The sequence below is a fragment of the Eumetopias jubatus genome, unplaced genomic scaffold, assembly GCF_037043125.1.
Source record: "Eumetopias jubatus isolate StellerSeaLion01/CBP00866 unplaced genomic scaffold, mEumJub1_p1.0 scaffold_1, whole genome shotgun sequence".
Lineage (NCBI taxonomy): Eukaryota > Metazoa > Chordata > Mammalia > Carnivora > Otariidae > Eumetopias > Eumetopias jubatus.
Window position 1 is genome coordinate 134,545,101 of NW_028274807.1, and position 21,944 is coordinate 134,567,044.

Sequence of the window (21,944 nt, forward strand, 5' to 3'; positions counted from 1 at the left end):
AAAAAATTTTTTTAAAGGGATTGATAAGATGTTGGTAAAAAAAGGGAAAAAGAAAAATTCCAAAAAAAAATAAAACAGTTAAATAATTACTTTGAAAGACTAATGAATCATGGTAAAAAAGCCATGAATTCTATGTGCAGTATTCCCCTAGCGTTGGAGTTCTGCCATTTTCATTGATCGGTAAATTTGCTCTTGGCTGGCTGTTCATGCTGATCTTCTGGGGGAGGGGCCTGTTGCTGTGGTTCCCACATGTCTTTGCTGGAGGCGGAATTGCCCTGCCCTTGCCTGTCTGGGCTAAGCAATCTGCTCGGGTTTGCTCTCGGGAGCTTTTGTTCCCTGCAAGATTTCCATACAGCTTTGGAGGATGACAGTAAAAATGGCGGCCTCCCAATCTCTGCCCTGGAGGAGCCGAGAACTCGGGGCCCCACTCCTCAGTGCACCCCCAGAGAAAAGCCATCACTCCTGTTTCCCCAGTCTCTGGCCGCAGTCCACGCTCACCCGGCCTGGGACCAAGTGTTTCTATCTCTGGCACCCGACTCCATGTGGAGTCTCCAAACCCAGCAGATTCCTGTGGTGCACTCCTGTGCCGCTCCTCCCGGGGGAGGAAGGGGAGTCTCCCCGGATCTGCTGCTTGTTGGGTCCCTGCTGGAGGAGCAGTAGCCCGACTGGGCCACAGATCACAGTTTATGGCAACCCCGAGCTGAGAGCCCGCACCTCGGCTCCGTCTCTGCAGCCGGCTTCCCCGCTCCGATACCTGGGAGCTCTGCCGCACTCAGGCACCCCCAGTCTTTCTGTGACCCTAAGGGTCCTGAGACCACACTCTCCCGTGAGGGTTCCACTCCCCACTTAGCCACTGGAGCGACGTCCCTCAGCAGAGCCGACTTCTAAAAGTTCTGATTTTGTGCTCTGCTGCTCTATCACTTGCCAGAAGCAGCCCACAGAGGTCCCCTCCCCCGCCGTCTATCCTCCCGAATATCGCCTCAGATTCACTTCTCCGCACGTCCTACCTTCCAGAAAGTGGTCGCTTTTCTCTGTCAAATGCCTTTAAATGGAGAGTGTTCTTATGCCTAGATGGAAAGGATTGCTCACACTAAATTCCAAACTCAAGAGAAGTTTTAAGAAGCAAAATCAATGGATTCCTGCTTGAAGCCAAGAACATTAGGTAGAGTATTTGGTATTCATTGAAATTCTATTGCCAGGAATACCAGCAGTCTCTTTAAGAGAGAAAGCCTGGTTTGGCCATGACTGCTGCTTTTGGAGAGCTTTCTAACTAAGGGGATGATAGAAAAGTTACAACATTCATATACTGCATTGCAGAAAACTTTAAAATTAGCTTTATATTGAAATATGGAAATGCAGTGTTCTATACCAGTTAGTAGTCAGTTGATGATAAAGAATTTTATAGAGGCTTACTGGCCAATAACTTGAGAAATTTAACAAGTGATAATTCATGACCTATAGACTTGTTATAAGAGCATAGCATTTGAGAACATTGGCTTTAGGAACAGCCCACTCTGGTTTGGATTATGTTCTGCCAGTTTCAGCCTATTGATTCATTCACTTAGAAATATTTGTTGAATCCCTGCCATTTTGTATGTCTGAGAACAAAAACAAAGATCATTGCTCTTGGGAATTTACATCTTAATGGAGGAAGGTATTCAACAAATAATAAACATAAGAAACAAATTATAAAGAATATTAAAAATTTATGAATGGTATGGAGAAAGAAGGAGAGTCATGTAAGGAGGTTTGGAGTTTGGTGGGAGCGGGGGACAAATTGCATTATTAAATAACATAGTCAAAATAGATCTCATTGAGATGGTAATATTTGAGCAAAAACTCCAAGGAGTTAAAAGACATAGGAAGATATAAATAGATAAAATATCTAGAGCACAGGTCCTAAGACAGAAGTGTACCTGATATGTTTGATGAACAGCAGAGAGGCTGGAGTAGAAAGAGCAATTCAAAGAACAGGAGGAAATGAAGTCAGTGAGAAAAATGCGGGTGGGGTGCAATCAGATAAGGATTTTAGCTTTTACCAAGAGTAAAAAGGAGATTCATTAGAGAATTATTTTTCTTTCCTTTTCATTATAGAAATTTTCAAGCACATATAAAAATAGATAGTACAGTTGAGCCCCATCATCCAGTTAAAATAATTATTAATATAAGACCATTCTTATTTCATCTGTATCTTCAATTCCTGATTATTTTAAAGCCAATTCAAGACATCATATCATTTGACTTATAACTATTTAGTAATGTCTTTAAAAGAAAAGGCCTCATTGTCTTAAACATAATCATAAAGCCATTATTATACCTAAAAATAAAGATCTTGGGTTACCAAATATCCAATAAGCATTCATATTTCCCCCAATTATTTTAGAAACTCATTTTTTAATTGTTATTATTTGTGTGAATTAGAGATTATAAAGTATTTTGAGCAAAGAGGTAACAGAAACACTCTGGTTGATGTAGTAAGAATAGCATGCGGGTGTCAAGGAAAGAAGCAGGCAGGATGGTCAGAAGCTGTTGTAGTCATTTGGAAGAGAAGTAATGGTGGCTCAACTTAGAATGGTAGCTGCAGAGGGGGTGATAAATTTTTGATTGCTGAATATATTTTAAAATTAGAGCCAGTAGGTTCTCCAAAGGTATTGGGTATATAGAGAGGGAGAAATCAAGGGTAAGTACAAGGTTTTTAGCTTAAGCTGGTTAATAGTGTTAACAGGTTTGGGGGAGACAGAGTTAAATTTTGGCACATTGGTTTCAGATAGCAGTTGGACAGATTAAGACTGTACCTAAAAATCAGAGTCACCAGCTATGAGACTGGATGAAATCACCAATATATTTAGTGTAAGTTGAAGAGAGAAGAAGATAACCAAGGACACAGCCCTGGGGCATTCCAAGGTTTTGAGTAAGAGATAAAACCAGCAAAGGATACTGAGGAGCAACCAGTGAAGCAAGTGTTCTGGGAATTAAGTGGAGGAATTGTCTTACTGAGCAGGCAACAATCAACAGTGTCAAAAGCTGTTGTTATGCCAACCCAAATGAGAACTGTGATAAAGGATAAGATGAATTACTCTCTCAGGTAATTTTGTTTATTTAAAAAAAAATATTTATTGCCTACCTACTATATTTTGGCCCCTGATTAGACACTGAATGTAAAATTGAGAATAGGATGTAATTTCTACCTTTTGGAATATGTTATAAAACATATTATAACTTAACCATTTTATGCTTCAGGATATGAAAAAAAATTATTCCCCTCTACAATTATTTGGTTAATTACTCTTCTTATTTAGAATTTACATTTGTGGTAAATAATAAAACCCACAGGTCAGGTTTAATTGACAAAAGATTATCTATAAGTTGTAGGCTTAAGGAGAGGAGAAAACCATGAGTATCTCTAGAAAGGACTTTGGAAGGAGAGTGATGAGGCCTAAAATAAAAATAAGTGGGTAGAGGATGAGATCATGGGCTAGAGAAAGGCCAGAAGGAGAAAGGCTGGGTGGTCTCTGGTTGAAGAAAGACTTAGGACAAACACAAACATCTAAGAATTGTAAATGGATCACTTTAAAACTGTGGAATTGGACTGATAGAAGATGAAAACTGGGATAGTTTGCAAAGGCACAGGACCGATTTCTCTAAAATTCATAAAAATGAATAAGGTGTAGAATTGTCCTAGGCCCTAGAGTGGGAGTTCAGTTCAATTGAACAAAGACGTTAAGAGCCAGAAAGGGCTGAACTGACATCTGGGCTAACTATGTAGAGAGCTTGGCATGGAGTAAGTGTTTAGTAAATGGCAGCATTTACTGCAGCAGGATATACACCCCCTCAAAAAAGTCTGTCTACCAAGGTGTTGGTAGCAGCTGTCTCGATCATTAGGAATACGCTTGCTTGGTTTTTATATCCTTTGTATTTTTTTTTTAATTTTTCTGAAATAAGTCAATATTCATTTGTAATAAGAAAAACAATATTGAAAACTTTTTTGTAAGATAAATAAAAGTTAATCATACAGTTTTTATCTAGTCATTATGGAGCTAATCTGAAAGTGGGAATAAATCCATTCCTGCAATATGGCTGATGAAATCACCTTGAATGAAATTTTCTAACATGAATGAGACTCTAAAGGCCTCTGGGAATGATGATAGCACCACCACTGATGGTGTCACTGAATCAGGTATCCTGATGTTTCACTTAATTCTAAGAAAATTTGTGCATTTGTAAATATAATCACAACTTCCTCCCTCAGTGTATTCCAACAACCTTAATCTTGATTTTTTTTTTTTTAATTCACCATCTACATGCAGAGTAGGGTGGTTAGGGTAAGGGTATATGGAAGAATGACATTTCAAAACTGCTCTCAAGAAACTACTAAAATGTATTATGTATAAAGGCAATACTGAAGAGATTATTCAATTTAAAAAATTGCTTTCAGCTATGTTGAGTGCTGGGAACCTAAAAGTGAATAAGACACAGGGCTATCTCCTACCAGGGGAAAAAGACATTTGAACAAATAAGTGACAATGTGACAAATGAGGCAATAGAAACACAGAAAAGCTATCTGGAAGTGCAAGGGTAAGAGTGATTAACTTTATCCAGAAGTTTGGGAAAACATTTCTGAAGTGGGAAATCTAGTTGCTGAGGACCAGAAAGAAAATAGTCTGGCATCCAAAATGGAAACATTCATTCTGAATGAGTAATTGTATTTGACACTGTTTGGGAAGTGTTAGAGCGAGCAGGGTGTCAGCATGTGAGACAAATAAGTTTAATAGAGGGCAAACTCAAAGATCTTTGTGTATTATAAGAAGGGCCCTGATGTGTATACATTGGGCAGTATGGAGGGAAATGGTTACGGAGGCCATCTGGGGCCAGCATGCTGTATGAGCTAAAGAACATAAGTTTTGTATAACAAAATGATTATCACCCATCAAAAACCTCTAAACAAAGCAATATGATATAGCCGTATACTACACAGTGGAGATGAAGAATGAGTGCAGAATTTGAGCAACTTCCAAGAGATGACAGTGTTCCACATAAAGAAAAGTGAAGATATAGGGAAATATGATTTTGTGTTATGTGACTGGAACAATCTGGGGAGCACCGGAGGATTCTGGATAGAATATGTTCCAGAGAGCAAATAATGGAAGATTGAGAAAATCTTCAAAGTTGGAACATAGAAACTATGTAAGGAAGTAACAAAAAATCTGCAGTGACAGATTTAGTGGGATTTAAGAATTTAAAAAGACTCTTGTAACATCAATTCTTAACATTCTTAGGTTCTTTATAAAGCAGAAAGGCCAAAAAGAGTATTGGAGGGAAAAAAACAAACAAAAGTTTGTTAGTTTTCATTGGTTTTAAATGGATGACTGCCATACAAGTTTCTTCAAAAGTTCTGCTCCAAAGATGTATTTTGGGTACCTATTATATGTCAGACACTATAAACTGTGGTGCTGGGGATATAAATATGTGTAAGGTATTGTACTTATTCTTACAAAACTTATAGTCTATTTTGGTTATCAGATCTATAAACAGTTACACTGATAAAATATTCTTAGTGATAAGATATATATAGAAGAAGAACGAAATACATCCAGAACACTGTGGAATTCATTAATCCGATTAATGCAATATAGTAATCATGTTGTAGCCATAGATTTCATCATTTTTGTGTAAATTAGTTTAACTGTGATCCATGATGAGAATAAACTCCTATCATCCAAACTAATATTCTCTTTTTTTTCCATTTAAGGCAGGGAATACTTTATTCAAACCCAACAGAGAAATGGACAGTGTGGGTCTGTAACAAAGTATTGTATTTTAAAACCTAGGTCAATTGTGTATGAGAGTATACACTGCTACATACAGATTAACTGATCAGAGCACAACTTTCCAACGTTCAAAACAGAATGAGCTGCCCTGTAAAAGCAGCACCCTTGTGACATTTTTAACTTTAGTATTCCTTTACTTCTTCTTCACCATCTCCTTCAACAGAATCCACATCAACTGACTTCTAATCCTTCTCAAGGGCAGCCATGTCCTCCTGGGCCTCAGACAGCTCTCCTTCCTCTATGCCCTCATCCGTACCAGTGAACAAAGGCACTCTTAGTCTACATCAGGTCAGACTTGTGGTCCAGGCAAGCCCAGGCCTCAGCGATGGCTGTGGTGCTGCTCAGCATGCACTCGGCTCGCTGTACCTTGGCCAGGTCTGCAACAGGTACCACAGTGGGAAGCTGTAATTAATGCCAACATTGAAGCCAATGGGGCACCAGTCCACAAACTGGATGGTAGTTTGTGAAAACATTGATGGTGGCAATGACTGCATTGACATCTTTGGGAACCATGTTGCCATGGTACAACAGGCGGTAAGCCATATATTTACCATGGCGAGGGTTACATTTCACCATCTTGTTGGCTGGCTCACAGCATGCTTTAGTGATCTCTGTTACAGAAAGCTGTTCATGGTAGGCTCTCTCAGCAGAGATGACAGAAGCATATGTGGCCAGAGGGAAGTGGATATGGGGATAGGGCACCAGGTTGGTCTGGAATTCTGTCAGATCAACATTCAGGCCTCCATAAAACGTAGGGAAGCAGTGATGGAGGATATAATCTGGCTAATAAGGCAGTTAAGGTTAGTGTAGGTTGGGCACTTAGTATCAAGGTTAATACAACAGGTGTCATAGATGGCCTCATTGTCGGCCATGAAGGCACAATCTGAGTGTTCCAGGGTGGCTTGGATAGGGAGGATAGAGTTATAGGGGCTCAGCTACAGCTGTGGAAACCTGAGGGGCAGGGTAAATGAATAACTCCAGCTTGTACTTCTTGCCATAATCAAAGAAAGTTTCCAGGCCATAAACACTGCTCTGAGCACATGCTTGCCAGCACCCATCTCACTGAAGAAGGTGTTGAAGGAGTCATCTCCTCCCCCAATGGTCTTGTCACTTGGCATCTGACCGTCTGGCTGGATGCCATGTTTCAGGCAGTAGAGCTCCCAGCAGGCATTACCAGTCTGGACACCAGCCTGGCCAACATGGATGGAGATGCATTCATGCCTGGTTGCTGCTTTGCAGCTGCTGAGCAGATGGCAGAGAGGAAAAGGAGATGTTGTTGCTTCTTACAGCTCGACTCTTAGATGGTTAATGTAAGAGAAACTCCAAACTAATATTCTTACTTTACCTGTGGAGAAGATAAAATATATGATAGGAATGTGGCTAAAATCACATATACCTGTCTCAATTACTAGAAAAGCAATTTAAAGCAATTTCCACGTGGCTGGGGTATAATGGATAATATTAGTGCATTGATAACCATCATTTATGGAGCACAGTTCTGTACTTGTACATCTACTTTCTCATTTAATTCTTATATAGGCCTTATATGAAGTAAAGTGTACAATTTCACAATTGCTACATGATGGAGGCTGGGTTTGAACCCAGGCAGTTTGTCTCTGGAATATATTTTCTTAACCTATATACTATCTTGCCTCTCAAAAGTCTTTTTTCCTTTTTTTTCTTTTTTTTTTTTTTTTACAGTCTTAAAAGACAGTCTATTATAAAAGATTATTTAGGATGAAGAAATGTAGGTGAAGAATAAAAAAATAACAGAATTTTTTATGTGGCTTTTTGAATGGGATAATTATTGTCTTATGTGGTAGTGTATCTTATGTGGTTGTTTCAAATTGCTAATGTGGTTCTTCCAGCTTGGGTAGAAAAGTGTATTTGTGGAGTAAATATTCATGAACCATTTTGCTTTGGGATCCTAGTACTGGGTAGATTCTTTTTCCAATTTTAAGACTGTTCTGGGGACATCTCTCTGAGGAACAGAAGGGGGCACTAGGAAGCCACATTCACTTTCAATATAGTCATTGTCTAGGTCACGGTTCTCAAACTTGTCTCAAACTAGGTCATCAGAAGCAGCTGAAGGGCCTATTCAAAATACATTTTTCTGGGCTTCACTCCGAAGTTTCTGACTGAATAGGTCTGAATCAAGAGTTTCCATTTGCATTTCCTACCAGTGTCTGGTTGATGCTGACGATGCTGGTTCAGGAGCCATACTTTATTTTATTTTTTAAAAATTTTATTTGAGAGAGAGAGGTAGAGATAGCGAGAGAAAGCACAAGCGGGGAGGAGAGGAAGAAGCAGGCTCCCCGCTGAGTAAGGAGCCCGATGCGGGGCTTGATTCTGGGACCCTAGGATCATGACCTGACCTGAAGGCAGATGCTTAATGGACTGAGCCATCCAGGCACTCCAGGGACCACACTTTAAAAACCAAAGGTCTCTGCTGTTCTTATGCCTTTTTTATGCTTACAAAATGCTTCTGAATTGACATATCAGTCTCCCCTCACAGGCTGGTCCTGGCAGCAGTTTGATCCACTGAACTTAGCAACACAATGGACCATCTCAGCCCTCACTTCACAACTAAGGCACCAGCAGGTAAACTGATCATCCAGCAAGGGCAGCATCCCAGAGACATGTATTTACCTGCCCTCCACCCAGTGAATAAGGAAACACAGGCCCAAAAGATTCTTCTCTCCCATACCCCACAAAAGGAGCCCAGTAATACCAGGAAGCCAAGGGAGGTACTCTTTGTCCCCATAGATGACACCAGCAGGAATTGATCAGAAGCTCCAACAGAAGAATGAAGCAGACTGAAAAGCATTGCAAGGGCTCTGAAAACTAAACTGTCAGTGAAACTAAACCCCACAAAAGTAGACCAGAATTCACCTGCTAAACCTAAACCTAAAAGCAAATATCAGCTGAAAAAAGATTTAAGATTGAGTCTCCTAATAATCACAATATCCAGCATAAAATAGAAAATCATGTGCTATACCTAAGACCAGGAAAACCATAAAAAAAAAACCACTAAGAAAAACATGAATGAGAAAAGTAATCAATAGATACTAATATTGAATTGAATCAAATGTTGGCCTTATCTAATAAGACCTAAAGCAGCTGTCATAAAAACACAGGACACAAGAGCAACACATAACATCAATATATGTATGAATATATACTGATAATGAACATGTGAAAACCAAAATTTAAAAATGCCACTAAGAATTTCTCCACAAAGAAGGAAATACTTAGGTATAAATCTAACAAAGCATATACAGGATTTATATAATGAAAGTTATAAAATGCTGATGAAAGCAATCAAAAAGAACCTTAAATCTTTGAGAGACATACCAATTTTTTTTAAATTTAAATTTTAGTTAACATACAGTGCAATATTAGTTTCAGGAGTATAATTCAGTGATTCATCACTTACATACAACACACAGTGCTCATCACTAGTGCCCTCTTGAATATCCATCACCCATCTATCCTATACCCCCCATCAACCCTCAGTTCTGTACTGTTAAGAATCACTTATGGTTTGTTTCCCTCTCCCCTTTTTTTCCTCCCTTCCCATATGTTCATCTGTTTTCTTTCCTGAATTCCACATATGAGTGAGATTGTATGGTATTTGTCTTTCTCTAACTGACTTACTTCACTTAGCATAATACACTTTACCTCCATCCATGTCATTGCAAATGGCAAGATTTCATTCTTTTCGACAGCTGAGTAATATTCCATTGTGTGTGTGTGTGTGTGTGTGTGTGTGTGTGTGTGTGTGTGTATGCGCCACATCTTTGTCCATTCATCAGTGGACATTTGGGCTCCATAGTTTGGCTATTGTTGACAATGCTGCTATAAACATCAGGGTGCATGTACCCTTTTGAATCTGTATTTTTATATCCTTCGGGTAAATACCTAGCAGTTGCTGGATTTTAGGGTAGTTCTATTTTTAACTTTTTGAGGAACTTCCAAACTGTTTTCCAGAGTGGTTTCACCAGTTTGCATTCTCACCAACAGTGCAAGAGGGTTTCCCTTTGTCTGCATTCTTGCCAACACCTGTTGTTTCTCATGTTAATTTTAGCCATTCTGACAGGTGTGAGGTGGTATCTCATCATGGTTTTGATCTGTGTTTCCCTGACGATGAGTAATGTTGAGCATCTTTTCATGTGTCTGTTAGCCATCTGGTTGCCTTCTTTGGACATTCTTTGAAGATGTTCAGATGTCTTCTTTGAAGACATTCATGTCTTCTGCCCATTTCTTAACTGGATTACTTGTTTATTTGGTGTTGAGTTTGGTTAAGTTTTTTATAGATTTTGGGATACTAACCCTTTATCAGATATGTTGTTTGCAAATATCTTCTCCCATCCGATAGGTTGCCTTTTAGTTTGGTTGATTGTTTCCTTAGTTATGCTGAAGCTTTTTGTCTTGATGAAGTCCTAATAGTTCATTTTTGCTTTTGTTTCCCTTGCCTCCTGTGACATGTGTAGTAAGAAGTTGCTGCAGCCAGCCAAGGTCAAAGAGGTTGCTGCCTGTGTTCTCCTTTAGGATTTTGATGGCTTCCTCTCTCACATTTAGGTCTTTCATCCATTTTTAATTTATTTTTCTGTATGGTGTAAGAAAGTGGTCCAGTTTCATTCTTTTGCATGTTGCTGTCCAGTTTCCCCAACACAATTTGTTGAAGAGACTGTCTTTTTCCATTGGATATTCTTTCCTGCTTTGTTGAGGATTAATTGACCATATAGTTGTGGGTCCATTTCTGGGTTCTCTATTCTGTTCCATTGATCTCTGCATCTGTTTTTGTGCCAGTACCATACTGTCTTGATGACTACAGCTTTGTAACATAGCTTGAAATTTGGAATCGTGTTGCTTCTAGGTTTGTTTTTCTTTTTCAAGATTTCTTTGGCTAGTAGGGGTCTTTTGTGGTTCCATATATATTTTAGGATTGTTTGTTCTAGCTCTGTGAGAAATTCTGGTGGTATTTTGATAGGGATTGCATTAAATGTATGGATTGCTTTGGGTAGTATAGACATTTTAACAATGTTTTTTCTTCCAATCCATGAACATGCTTTTCCATAAGAAATGGAAAATGTGTCCTCTTCAATTTCTTTCATAAGTTTTCAGAGTGCAGACCTTTACCTCCTTAGTTAGGTTTATCCCTAGGTATCTTAACATTCTTGATGCAACTGCAAATGGGATCAATTCGTTGATTTCTTTTTCTGCTGCTTTGTTTTTGGTGTATAAAATGCAACAGATTTATGTGCATTGATTTTGTATCCTGCAACTTTGCTGAATCTATGTATGGTCCTAGCAGTTTTTTGATAAAGTCTTTTGGGTTCTCTACATAGAATATCATGTCGTCTGCAAATAGTGAAAATTGACTTCTTCTTTACTGATTTGGATGCCTTTTATTTCTTTTTGTTGTCTGATTGCTGCAGCTAAGACTTCCAGTACTAAATAGTACTGGTAAGAGTGGACATCCTTGTTTTTTTCCTGACTGTGTGGGAAAGTCTCTCAGTTTTTCCCTCTTGAGGATGATATCAGATGTGGGTCTTTTGTGTATGGCCTTCATGATGTTGAGCTATGTTCTATCTATCCCTACTTTGTTGAGGGTTTTTATCAAGAATGGATTCTGTATTTTGTCAAATGATTTTTCTACATCTATTGAGAGGATCATCTGCTTTTTAACCTTTTTTTAATTAATGTGATGTATCATGTTGATTTGTGAATATTGAACTAATACCCCCACAGCCCAGGATTAAGTCCCACCTGATGGTGGTGAATAATTATTTTAAGGTACTGTTGAATTTGATTTGCTAGTATTTTATTGACAATTTTTGCAACCATGTTCATCAGGGCTATTGGCCTGTAATTCTTTTTTGTGGGGTCTTTGTCTGGTTGTAGAATCAAGATAATGCTGGCTTCATAGAATGAGTTTGGAATTTTTCCTTCCATTTCTATTTTTTGGAACAGTTTGAGAAGAATAGGTATTAACTCTTTAAATATTTGGTAGAAATTTCCCGGGAAGCCTTCTGGGCCTGGACATTAGATTGTTGGGAGATTTTTGATTACTGGTTCAATTTCTTTGCTGGTTATGGGTCTGTTCAAATTTTCTATTTCTTCCTGTTTCAGTTCTGGTAGTTTAAGAGTTTTTAGGAATTTGTCCATTTCTTCCAGATTGCCCAGTTTGTTGACACGTAATTTCCCTAGTATTCTCTTATAATTGTTTTTATTTCTGTGGTGTTGGTTGTGATCGCTCTATCATTCATGATTTTATCTTTTTGGGTCCTTTCTCTCTCTCTCTCTCTCCCTCTGGTAAGTCTGGCTAAGGGTTTATCAATTTTATTAAGTCTTTGGAAAACCAGCTCTTAGTTTTGTTGATCTATTCTGTTGTTTGTTTGTTTCTATATTGTTTATTTCTGCTCTGATCTTTATTATTTCCCTTCTTCTGCTGGCTTTATGCTTTATTTGCTCTTCATTTTCTAGCTCCTTTAGGCATAAGGTTAGATTGTGTTTTTGAGACTTCTTTCTTCTTGAGGTAGCCCTGTATTGCAGTATACTTCCCTCTTAGGACTGCCTTTGCTGCATCCCAAAGATTTTGGACTGTTATGTTTTCATTTTCATTTGCTCCCATGTACTTTTAATTTCTTCTTTAATTTCCTGGTTAACCCATTCATTCTTTAGTAGGATGTTCTTTAGCCTCCATGTATTTGTGGTCTTTCCAAATTTTTTCATATGGTTGACTTCCAGTTTCATACCACTGTGTTCTGAAAATATGCGTGATATGATCTCAATCTTTTTGTACTAATTGAGGGCTGATTTGTGACCCAGTACGTGATCTATTCTGTAGAATGTTCTATGTGCACTTAAAAAGAATATGTATTCTACTGCTTTAGGATGAAATGTTCTGAATGTATCTGTTAAGTCCATATGGTCCAGTGTGTTATTCATCTCCATTGTTTCTTTTTGATTTTCTGCCTAGATGGTCTGTCCATTGCTGTAAGTGGGGTGTTAAAGTCCCCTACCATCATTGTAGTATTATCTATGAGTTTCTTTATGTTCATTATTAATTGATTTATATATTTGGGTGCTCCCAAGTTGGGCGCATAAATATTTACAATTGTTAGATCTTTTATTGGGTAGACCCCTTAATTATGATATAACACCTTTCTTCATCTCTTGTTAGTCTTTGTTTTATAAATCTAGTTTGTCTGATATAAGTATAGCTACTCTGGCTTTTTTTTGACATCCATTAGCATGATAGAGGGTTCTCCATCCCCTTACTTTCCATCTGCAGGTGTCTTTAGGTCTAAAATAAGTCTCTTGTAGGGTGCAAATAGATGGATCTTGGTTTTTTACCCATTTTGATACCCTGTGTCTTTTGAATGACATTTAGTCCATTTACATTCAGAGTGATTATTGAAAGATATTGAAAGATATAAGATTATTGAAAGATATGAATTTAGTGTCATTGTGTTACCTGTAGAGTTAGTGTTTCTGGTGATGTTCTCTTGTCCTTTCTAGTCTTTGTTGCTTTTGGTCTTTTATTACCCCCACTCATTTCTTGCAGGGCTGGTTTAGTGGTCATGATCTCCTTTAGTTTTTATTTGTCTGGGAAACTCTTTATCTCTCCTTCTATTTTGAACGACAGCCTTAGTGGATAAAGTACTCTTGGGTGCATATTTTTCCCATTCAGTACATTGAATATATCCTGCCATGCTCTTCTGACATAGCAGCTCCATTCTCCACTTGGTGGCACTGTTTAGCTCACTGAGGTTGATGAAGCTGGTGGGTGCAGGGAGAAAATGGCTTCACCCTGTTCTTTCATCTCCAGAGCAGGAAACATGTGCTACAGATATGCAAACAATGACCCCTCCTGTGTCTCTGGTTTCCTTTGAATACAGCTTTCACACTGTGCCCAAGCTGTCCACCTGCCAAATGGCACAGCACTCTTGTGTCTTATCTCAGGGGAGCTGTGTTTCAAAACCCCACACTTCAGAGACCCCCACAACAAGGTCATGCACTGATCTTCTGGGGGAGGGTTTCACTGCCTTGTGGCCAGTGCATACTTGTCCCTGAAAACAGTTGTGCAACTGTGCAGGAGTTTGAAGTTTATGGTAAATCACAACACAAAGCCAGCACCACAGATTGCTGCCCTCAGCCAGTTTCTGTTCCTATTCTGGTGAGCGGTAAGTGGGGCAACTCAACTGTGTCCACAGGGTCCTTTGCTCATGGAGAGGCCCTCTGTATCACCATGCACTGCCAAACACACTCCAAGCAGGGGAACCACTTCTCCCTGTTCAACCCTGGGGTCCAGCTTCCTCACTGGAGCACTGCTTAGCTGTCTGCAAACCTGGTCATGTTACAGACCTCCAAAACGTCAGAATCTGTCCTCCACTGTTTATAAAAAACTGGTCGTATTGTACCTGTCTACTTTTTCCCCATCAGTGGTTTTGGGGAGCAGGTTTCTTGTGCAGCCCCCTGTGCATGTTTTCACTCTTTCTCCTTCCCTCCACCCCCACACATTCTCTCTCTCTCCTCCCTCTCACTCGCTACTCCATCCATGATCAGGGTTCCTTCACCTGGGCAGTTCTCATGGCTATTTTCTCCCATTAATCAACTCTCCACAGCTCCTACCTTCCACCTTTTGTTTTCCTGGTTTGTAGACATGCAGCTTTGTTCTCTAAGACTTCGATCAATTTCTTTGGTTTTCAAAGTGATTTGATACTTATCTAGCTGTGTTTGAGGGAAGAGGCAACCTTAGGGTCACCCGACTCCTCTATCATCTTACCTCTTCCAAGACATATCATATTTTGGATTGGAAGACTCACTGTAATAAAGATATCATTTCTCCCTAAATTTATCTGTAGGTTTGATAAAATTTCTATCAAAGTTTCAGAAGGCTTTTTTTTTTTTTGTAGACATAAATTTTTCTAAAACTTATATGGAAAGGTAAAGTCCATTAAATAGCCAAAACAACTTTGAAAAAGTAGAAGGAATAATCACCTCTCCTAATATTAAAGCTTATAAAATAACTGTACTAATCACAGCAATGTTATACTGGAGGAGAGGTAGACATAGATCAGTGAAACAGAATAGAAAATATAGGAATAGATCTAAACAAATATGCCCACTTAAGTTTTGAGAGAGGAGCATAAGTCAATAAATAGTATTGGAGCAACTGGGCATTCTTTGGCAAGAAAAATGAATCTCTACCTAGACCTTATCTCTTATATGAAAATTAAACTCAAAATGGATCATGAAATTAAATATGAAACTTAAGTACCTTAAGAACATATGAGAAGTGGCACCTGGGAGGCTCAGTTGGTAAAGTGTCTGCCTTCAGCTCAGGTCATGATCCCAGGGTCCTGGGATCGAGCCCCGCATTGGGCTCCCTGCTTCTCCCTCTGCCCCTCTCCCCTGCTTGTGCTTTCTGTCTGTCTCTCTCTCTCTCACTCTCTCTGTCAAATAAATAAATAAAAATCTTAAAAATATATGAGAAAATTTGGGGGACCCAGGGCTAGGCAGAGTTCTTTGATCTGACACCCAAAACACTACCTAGAAAAGGAAAAAATGCTAAATTGGACCTCATCTAAATTTTAAAAATTTATTCTTTGAAAAACTCTGTTGAAAGGATTTTAAAACCCACAGACTGAGAGAAAATATTTGCAAATCATGTATCTGACACAGATCTTCTATCTAAAATATGTAAAGAACTCTCAAAACTTAATATTAGGAAAAGCAATTGATCCAGTTAGAAAATGGGCAAAAAATCAAGCACAGACATTTCACTGATATACAGAAGGCAAATGAACATATGAAAAGATGTTGAACATCATTAGCCAATGGAGAAATGAAAATTAAAACCACAGGGAGCTATCATTGCACATCCATCAGAATAGCTAAAATAAAAAATAGTGACAACAAATATGGGCAAGAATGTAGAGAAACTGTATCACTCATACATTGCTGGTTTTAATGCAAAATGGTATAGCCACTCAGGAAAATGGACAGTTCCTTTTGAAACTAAAAATAAATTTACCATATGCAGTGGCGTATTTGGACATTTTTTCCTAGAAAAATGAAGACATTTTCATATAAGAATTTTTCTGAATGTTCTTAGCAGCTTTATTCATGATAACCCCAAACTGGAAACTATCCAGATAGCCTTTGTAGGGTGAATGGTTAAACATACTGTGGTACATTCATACCATGGAATACTACTCAGCAATAATAATAAAAAAATGAACCATTTATATGCTCAAAAATTTGGATGGATCTCAAGAAAATTATGCTGAGTGAAAAGAATATCAAAATGGTACACATAGGGGCACCTGGGTGGCTCAGTCGGTTAAGCGTCTGCCTTCGGCTCAGGTCATGATCCCAGAGTCCTGGGATCGAGCCCCACATTGGGCTCCCTGTTCAGTGGGGAGCTTGCTTCTCCCCCTCCCTCTGCCTGCCTCTCCCCCTGCTTGTGCTAGCGTGTGCTCTCTCTCGCTCTCTCTCTCTCTCAAATAAATAAAATCTTTAAAAAAATTGTACACATAACTGCATAATTACATGAATATAACATTTGTGAAGTAACAATCACAAATATGAAGAACAAATTAGTGGATGGGGAAGGGGAATGTGTTGTCATAGTTGTGTGTCTTGATTGTGGTGGTGATTATACCCTACTACACATGTGACAGAATTGTGTACAAAAATACAAATGGGTGCATGTATAATTGGTGACATCTGAACTTGCTGTTTGAATTGTGTCAATGTCAGTTTCTTGGTTTTGATGTTGCACTGTGGTTCTGTAAAATGTTGGCATTGGGGGAGAAGCTAAGGGAATGGTTTCCCTATATATTTCTCTGCAAATCCCTGTGCATCTGTAATTACTTCAAACTACATGTTTTTTAATGATTGTGAGTAGAACTAATGCATGATCATGAGTTTAATTCTGTCATCTAAGTCTCTGACCATATCCTCAGCCTGAGCTAAAACTTAAATTTTTGGTATAAAAGGACTTACTCTTATGCTGTTCCATTTATCATCAAGTCTAATTAACTGGAAAGGGGAAGGGAATGGGGATTGGTATAGAAAGGAGGAAAAAGAAAATTCAGAAGTCAAGTAAAAATTAGTACTAGGATGAATTTTCTTGAAATAAAGGACAAAAATCTTTCAATTTGGGGCACTACTTCCTTTTTATCTTTGTGAAGTCAAAATTTATATGTCCATGTGGCAGTTTTATTTTTAAATCAATTTTAATTGCATTTATTTGTTGTTTATACCAAAATCTTTGGGTTCTGTATAAATATAAAATAAAAGCCAAGGCCCTTAGTACAGAAAGTGAAAAATCTAAGAAAAACTTAAGAATCCAGGCGAAATAGGTTTTAAAGACACAGGAGGTAGTAATAGTCCTATATTAAACTCCTATAAGCTTTTCTCTATTTCTTATTCCAACATCTGCCTCTTGAATTTTAATATCCATTATTTTCTCCTTTCCCAGTTGGGAAGGACTTAGACCAGAGGTCAAAAGGCTGGAGCACCCAACTCCAGCTCTGTTGTATGTTAGGTATGTGATCATTGATTCATTAGCCTCTTTCTTCATTGGTTTAATTTTGAGAGAAAGATGGCACAAGAAGCATTTTGCAATGCTTTAAAACAGATCAGGGCACTATTAGTAATAGCTCCTCAGCTTCTAAGAAAGTGGCCACTTGGAAAGTACAAAGAAGAAAGAAGAACTGAAATGTTCAGATTAAGCCAAACAACACTGTAGAGATCTCTGGGAGCCCAGAGATAAATCTGTCTGTGGAATAAAATTCTATTTGTTCCCATATAAGGAATATGTGGCAAAAAAAAAAAAAAATCTCATAGCCTGTAATATCAACTTTTCATGAAAGTTTTGTGAGTACTGGTAAGATAAAATATATGTAGAGAACTGCTGAAAAGATGTAAATACAATAAAATGGAAAATATAGTCTTAAAAACATGGTTAAGAAACAAGATGATCAAGAATAGGAGAATATGAAATAAATGCATATTGTTTTATGTTTTGAAACTATATATAAATTGATCCTTATGTATAGATTTTCTGTAAGTTGGACATCAGTAACCTTTAGTATTGTACCTCATTGCTTTTCTTGATTTTGAACTTTGTGCTCTGATAATTTTCTTTTCTTTTTTTTTTTTTGATGTAGTGTTCCATGATTCATTGTTTGCAAATAACATCAAGTGCTCCATTTAATAGGTGCTCTCCTTAACACCCATCACTGGGCTAACCCATCCCCCCACCCCTCTCCCCTCTAGAACCCTCGGTTTGTTTCTCAGAGTCCATAGTCTCTCATGGTTCCTCTCCCCCTCTGATTTCCCCCCTTCATTTTTCCCTTCCTACTATATATTTTTTTAAACATATAATGTATTATTTGTTTCAGAGGTACAGGTCTGTGATTCATCATCTTACACAATTCACAGCACTCACCACAGCACATACCCTCCCCAATGCCTATCACCCAGCCACCCCATCCCTCCCACCCCCCACCACTCCAGCAACCCTCAGTGGAATATTATGCAGCCATCAAAAAATGAAATCTTGCCATTTGCAATGACGTGGATGGAACTAGAGGGTATTATGCTAAGCGAAATAAGTCAATCAGAGAAAGACATGTATCATATAATCTCACTGATAGGAGGAATTCTTAATCTCAGGAAACATCATTAGTTTTTGATGTAGTGTTCCATGATTCATTGTTTGCATACAACACCCAGTGCTCCATTCAATACATGCCCTCCTTAATACCCATCACCAGGCTAACCCGTCCCCCACCCCCTCCCCTCTAGAACCCTCAGTTTGTTTCTCAGAGTCCATCGTCTCTCATGGTTCATGTCCCCCTCCAGTTTTCTCCTCCTTCATTTTTCCCTTCCTACTGATCATTTTCTTTTGAGTAGTTTCCAGCTGCTGTAGGTGAGAAGCTACCATGTTTATATGCATTTTGATCTTACTGTATTAACAAATGATAACAATCTCGGGAATTGTTCTTTCATACCCAGAAGTGGCAAATACTAAACTAGACCTTAATAAAAGATCAACAGTGAACTCTATAAAAAATACAGCAATGAACATTTTCAGAGCAAGCACAGGAGATGATTTTTATGAGTCCAAGATACCCGAAGTAGCTACTGTGAGCGACCACTCCAGAGAGAAACAAAAGGATCACCAATTTCACAAACTGGCCAGCATTATGATGTAGGTGGCTTATGGCCTGACAGGGCCAACACCCAGAATTGGGACAATGGAACAGGATGGGTGACACAGTCATCATCTTAGAGAACCCAGTGAGCAATTTACTGAAACAGGCCATTTAGAGAAATGGAGCCAGGATAAGCCATTTCCCAGAAATGGATATCACGGCCTTTCTCTATGTGGCTTTGCACATGAATAGCCTAAAAAATTAGAGGATGATGAAGGGAGAGCCTGAAAAAGCCAAAAGGTCATGGAAATTGAAAGACGTGATAGGAAAAAGATTTGAGAATCTTAGGTTAACAGTGGTAGTGGGGAGCATCAGAGCAATTCTAAGGCTTGCAGTGTATAATATGTGGAATCTCCTGTCTTATTGGCAGAGGATTCTGAAAAATTTTAATGACATGCAGTTAGTTATTGGATATTATTTAGCTCTACAGGAAGTTATTTAAATTTGAGGCGGTCAAATTATTCTAGTACCAGGATCCTGGGTTTAAAGTATAACCCCACCATTGTGTCCTGACATCTGTTATATTTTTGCTGACTTCTTCCCTCATGCCGGGCCCTTCCTCATAACCTTCTGATAAGCCTGAGGAAAAGAGAAGATGAAAGATGTTTCATTTACATAAAACTTTTACTTTCCTGGTTGATATGAGAGACTGTCATTGGAAAGCCCTATCCAGAGATCCAAAGATTTCTCTAGAGAATGAGATTTCTCTAGAGAATGAGAAGACTTACTGCTGCCTTATCATACTTTCACATGGCTATTCCTAATCTTGTTCAAACTCTTCTCTCTGCGTGGAGTGACATTGCCTTCCTCCCTTTGTTCAGATTCTCCTTATCTTCAGTGTCTACCTTAATCATCTCTTTTTCTCTAAAAAGCTAACTTCTATCTTTCCTCCTTTCTCCACTCAAACAATTAATTGTATTTGCTGGTATTCTCTTAATTATTTGTTAATGCTTGAATATTAGTGCCTTTATATTGTATTTTATGATACATGGTTCTGTTCCCCATTAGACTGAAAAATAATTTCTGGCATTGAGATTAGAGTCAAAATCCTGATTTAGCCACTTAGCTGGATAATGTAAGACAAATCACTTACAAACCTTTTTGTGCCTCAGTATCTTCAAGTATAATGTGGGAATAATAAAAAAAACAATAATAATAATAATAAATACCACATATGATTATTGGCAGAAAAATGTAAACTAATACAATTAAATTCCCCAAATGCCTGATATGTAGTAAATACTCAATTAATGTCAGATATTACTATTTTTATTTATTTTTTTTGAGGACTTCCAGATTTTTTTAAAAAGATTTTATTTATTTATTTGACAGAGAGAGAGAGAGAGAGCACAAGCAGGGGGAGCAGCACAGGGAGAGAGAGAAGCAGACTTCCCTCTGAGTGGGGAACATGAGCAGGGCTCGATCCCTGGACCCTGAGATCATGACCTGAGCCAAAGGCAGGCACTTAACTGACTGAGCCCCCCAGGCCCCCCATGAGGACTTCCACAATTTTACATGGTAAGTTCTCAATAGTGTTACTTGTCGCTGAGCAACACTGATTTTCTCCTAATATGCATAGGCACTTGACTGATGCATATTTGGTAAGACATAAGAACAGTGTGCTTCTCTTTTTGGTCATGTGTGACTGCCATGAATATTACGATGGAGCTAGGATCAGAGTTAGAGAACAATGTCAAATACTAGGGTTTCATCAAAGTTTAAAATGAGCAACTGCACTGGCACATGAATCCGAATGGGATGTGGACCAAGTATAGGGCAAAGGATGACATCCAAAAAGCAAAAGGAAAGTGTGAATTAAAGCTTCATTAGATTATCTAGGCTGAAGAGGTCAGATTGTGCACTGAGATAAAGAATAAAGGGAGAAAATTTGGGCTAAAAATCTAGGAATAGGACCATAGCAGGTTGAAATACAGAAATGTGGTCTGAATCTTCAGGCTTAGCAGTGCTCACTGGCCTTCTACCCTGGCTTTAAGCAGCCTTCCTGGTGTGTGCAGATAAGGAATGGCAGGTGTAAGCTTCTTCCTGGAGTGAGAGAGATTTTTCAGATGCCAGTGCCTGCAGGGAAGATTCTTCTCACTAGGGAACTAACAACTGATATTAAGTGCCCAAAGCTAATGAAAGATCCCTAAGAGCAAAGACACACTGTGCTAAAATGCTTAGTCAAGGATTAAGTTCAATCATTCTGGTTAAATCCATCTTTAAAGACCAGGTGCTTACCTGAATTTGTTCAATCATGCCTCCATTTTCATGATTTTTTTCTTAAGGCGGTTTCTTTCAAATGTCAATCTATAGTCAATTTGTTTACTCAAGTTCTTTTTCTTTATGCCCCTCATATTTTCTACACTGTTTCTTTTATGCAATTGAGGTTACCTTACTATAAAATTATACTAGTCATTGCCTAGTGTAAAAAGGTGACATTTCCCTCCTTATCTCCTCAACTCATATTGTAGAAACTTCCCACATTCTCAATTTCTTCTTCCATAGCCCATGCTGCTTGCGTGGGCCATATGAACCACCTACCTGCCCATAGTCACGTGATCCAATAAATCAGATTCTCTTTCCTAGGGTTTTGTAATTGGAATTCAGAGACTCTAGTTGCTTCCTGTGGATCACTTGGATTGGGTTGCTATTTAGGCTGCTGTAAATCTTTTCTGTCATGTGCAGAGAGAAGTACATAAAACTTATATTCAGACTTTTGATTGCAAAATAGAAATCCAACACAGTTTAAGCTAAAGAGGACGTGTATTGTTTGAGCCATCTAGGATTATCTAGTCACATGGATGGCTAGATCAGGGTGTTTACACATAGTTATGGAGAACTTTTCATCTTTCAGTTCTGTTCCCCCCCCCCCGTTTCC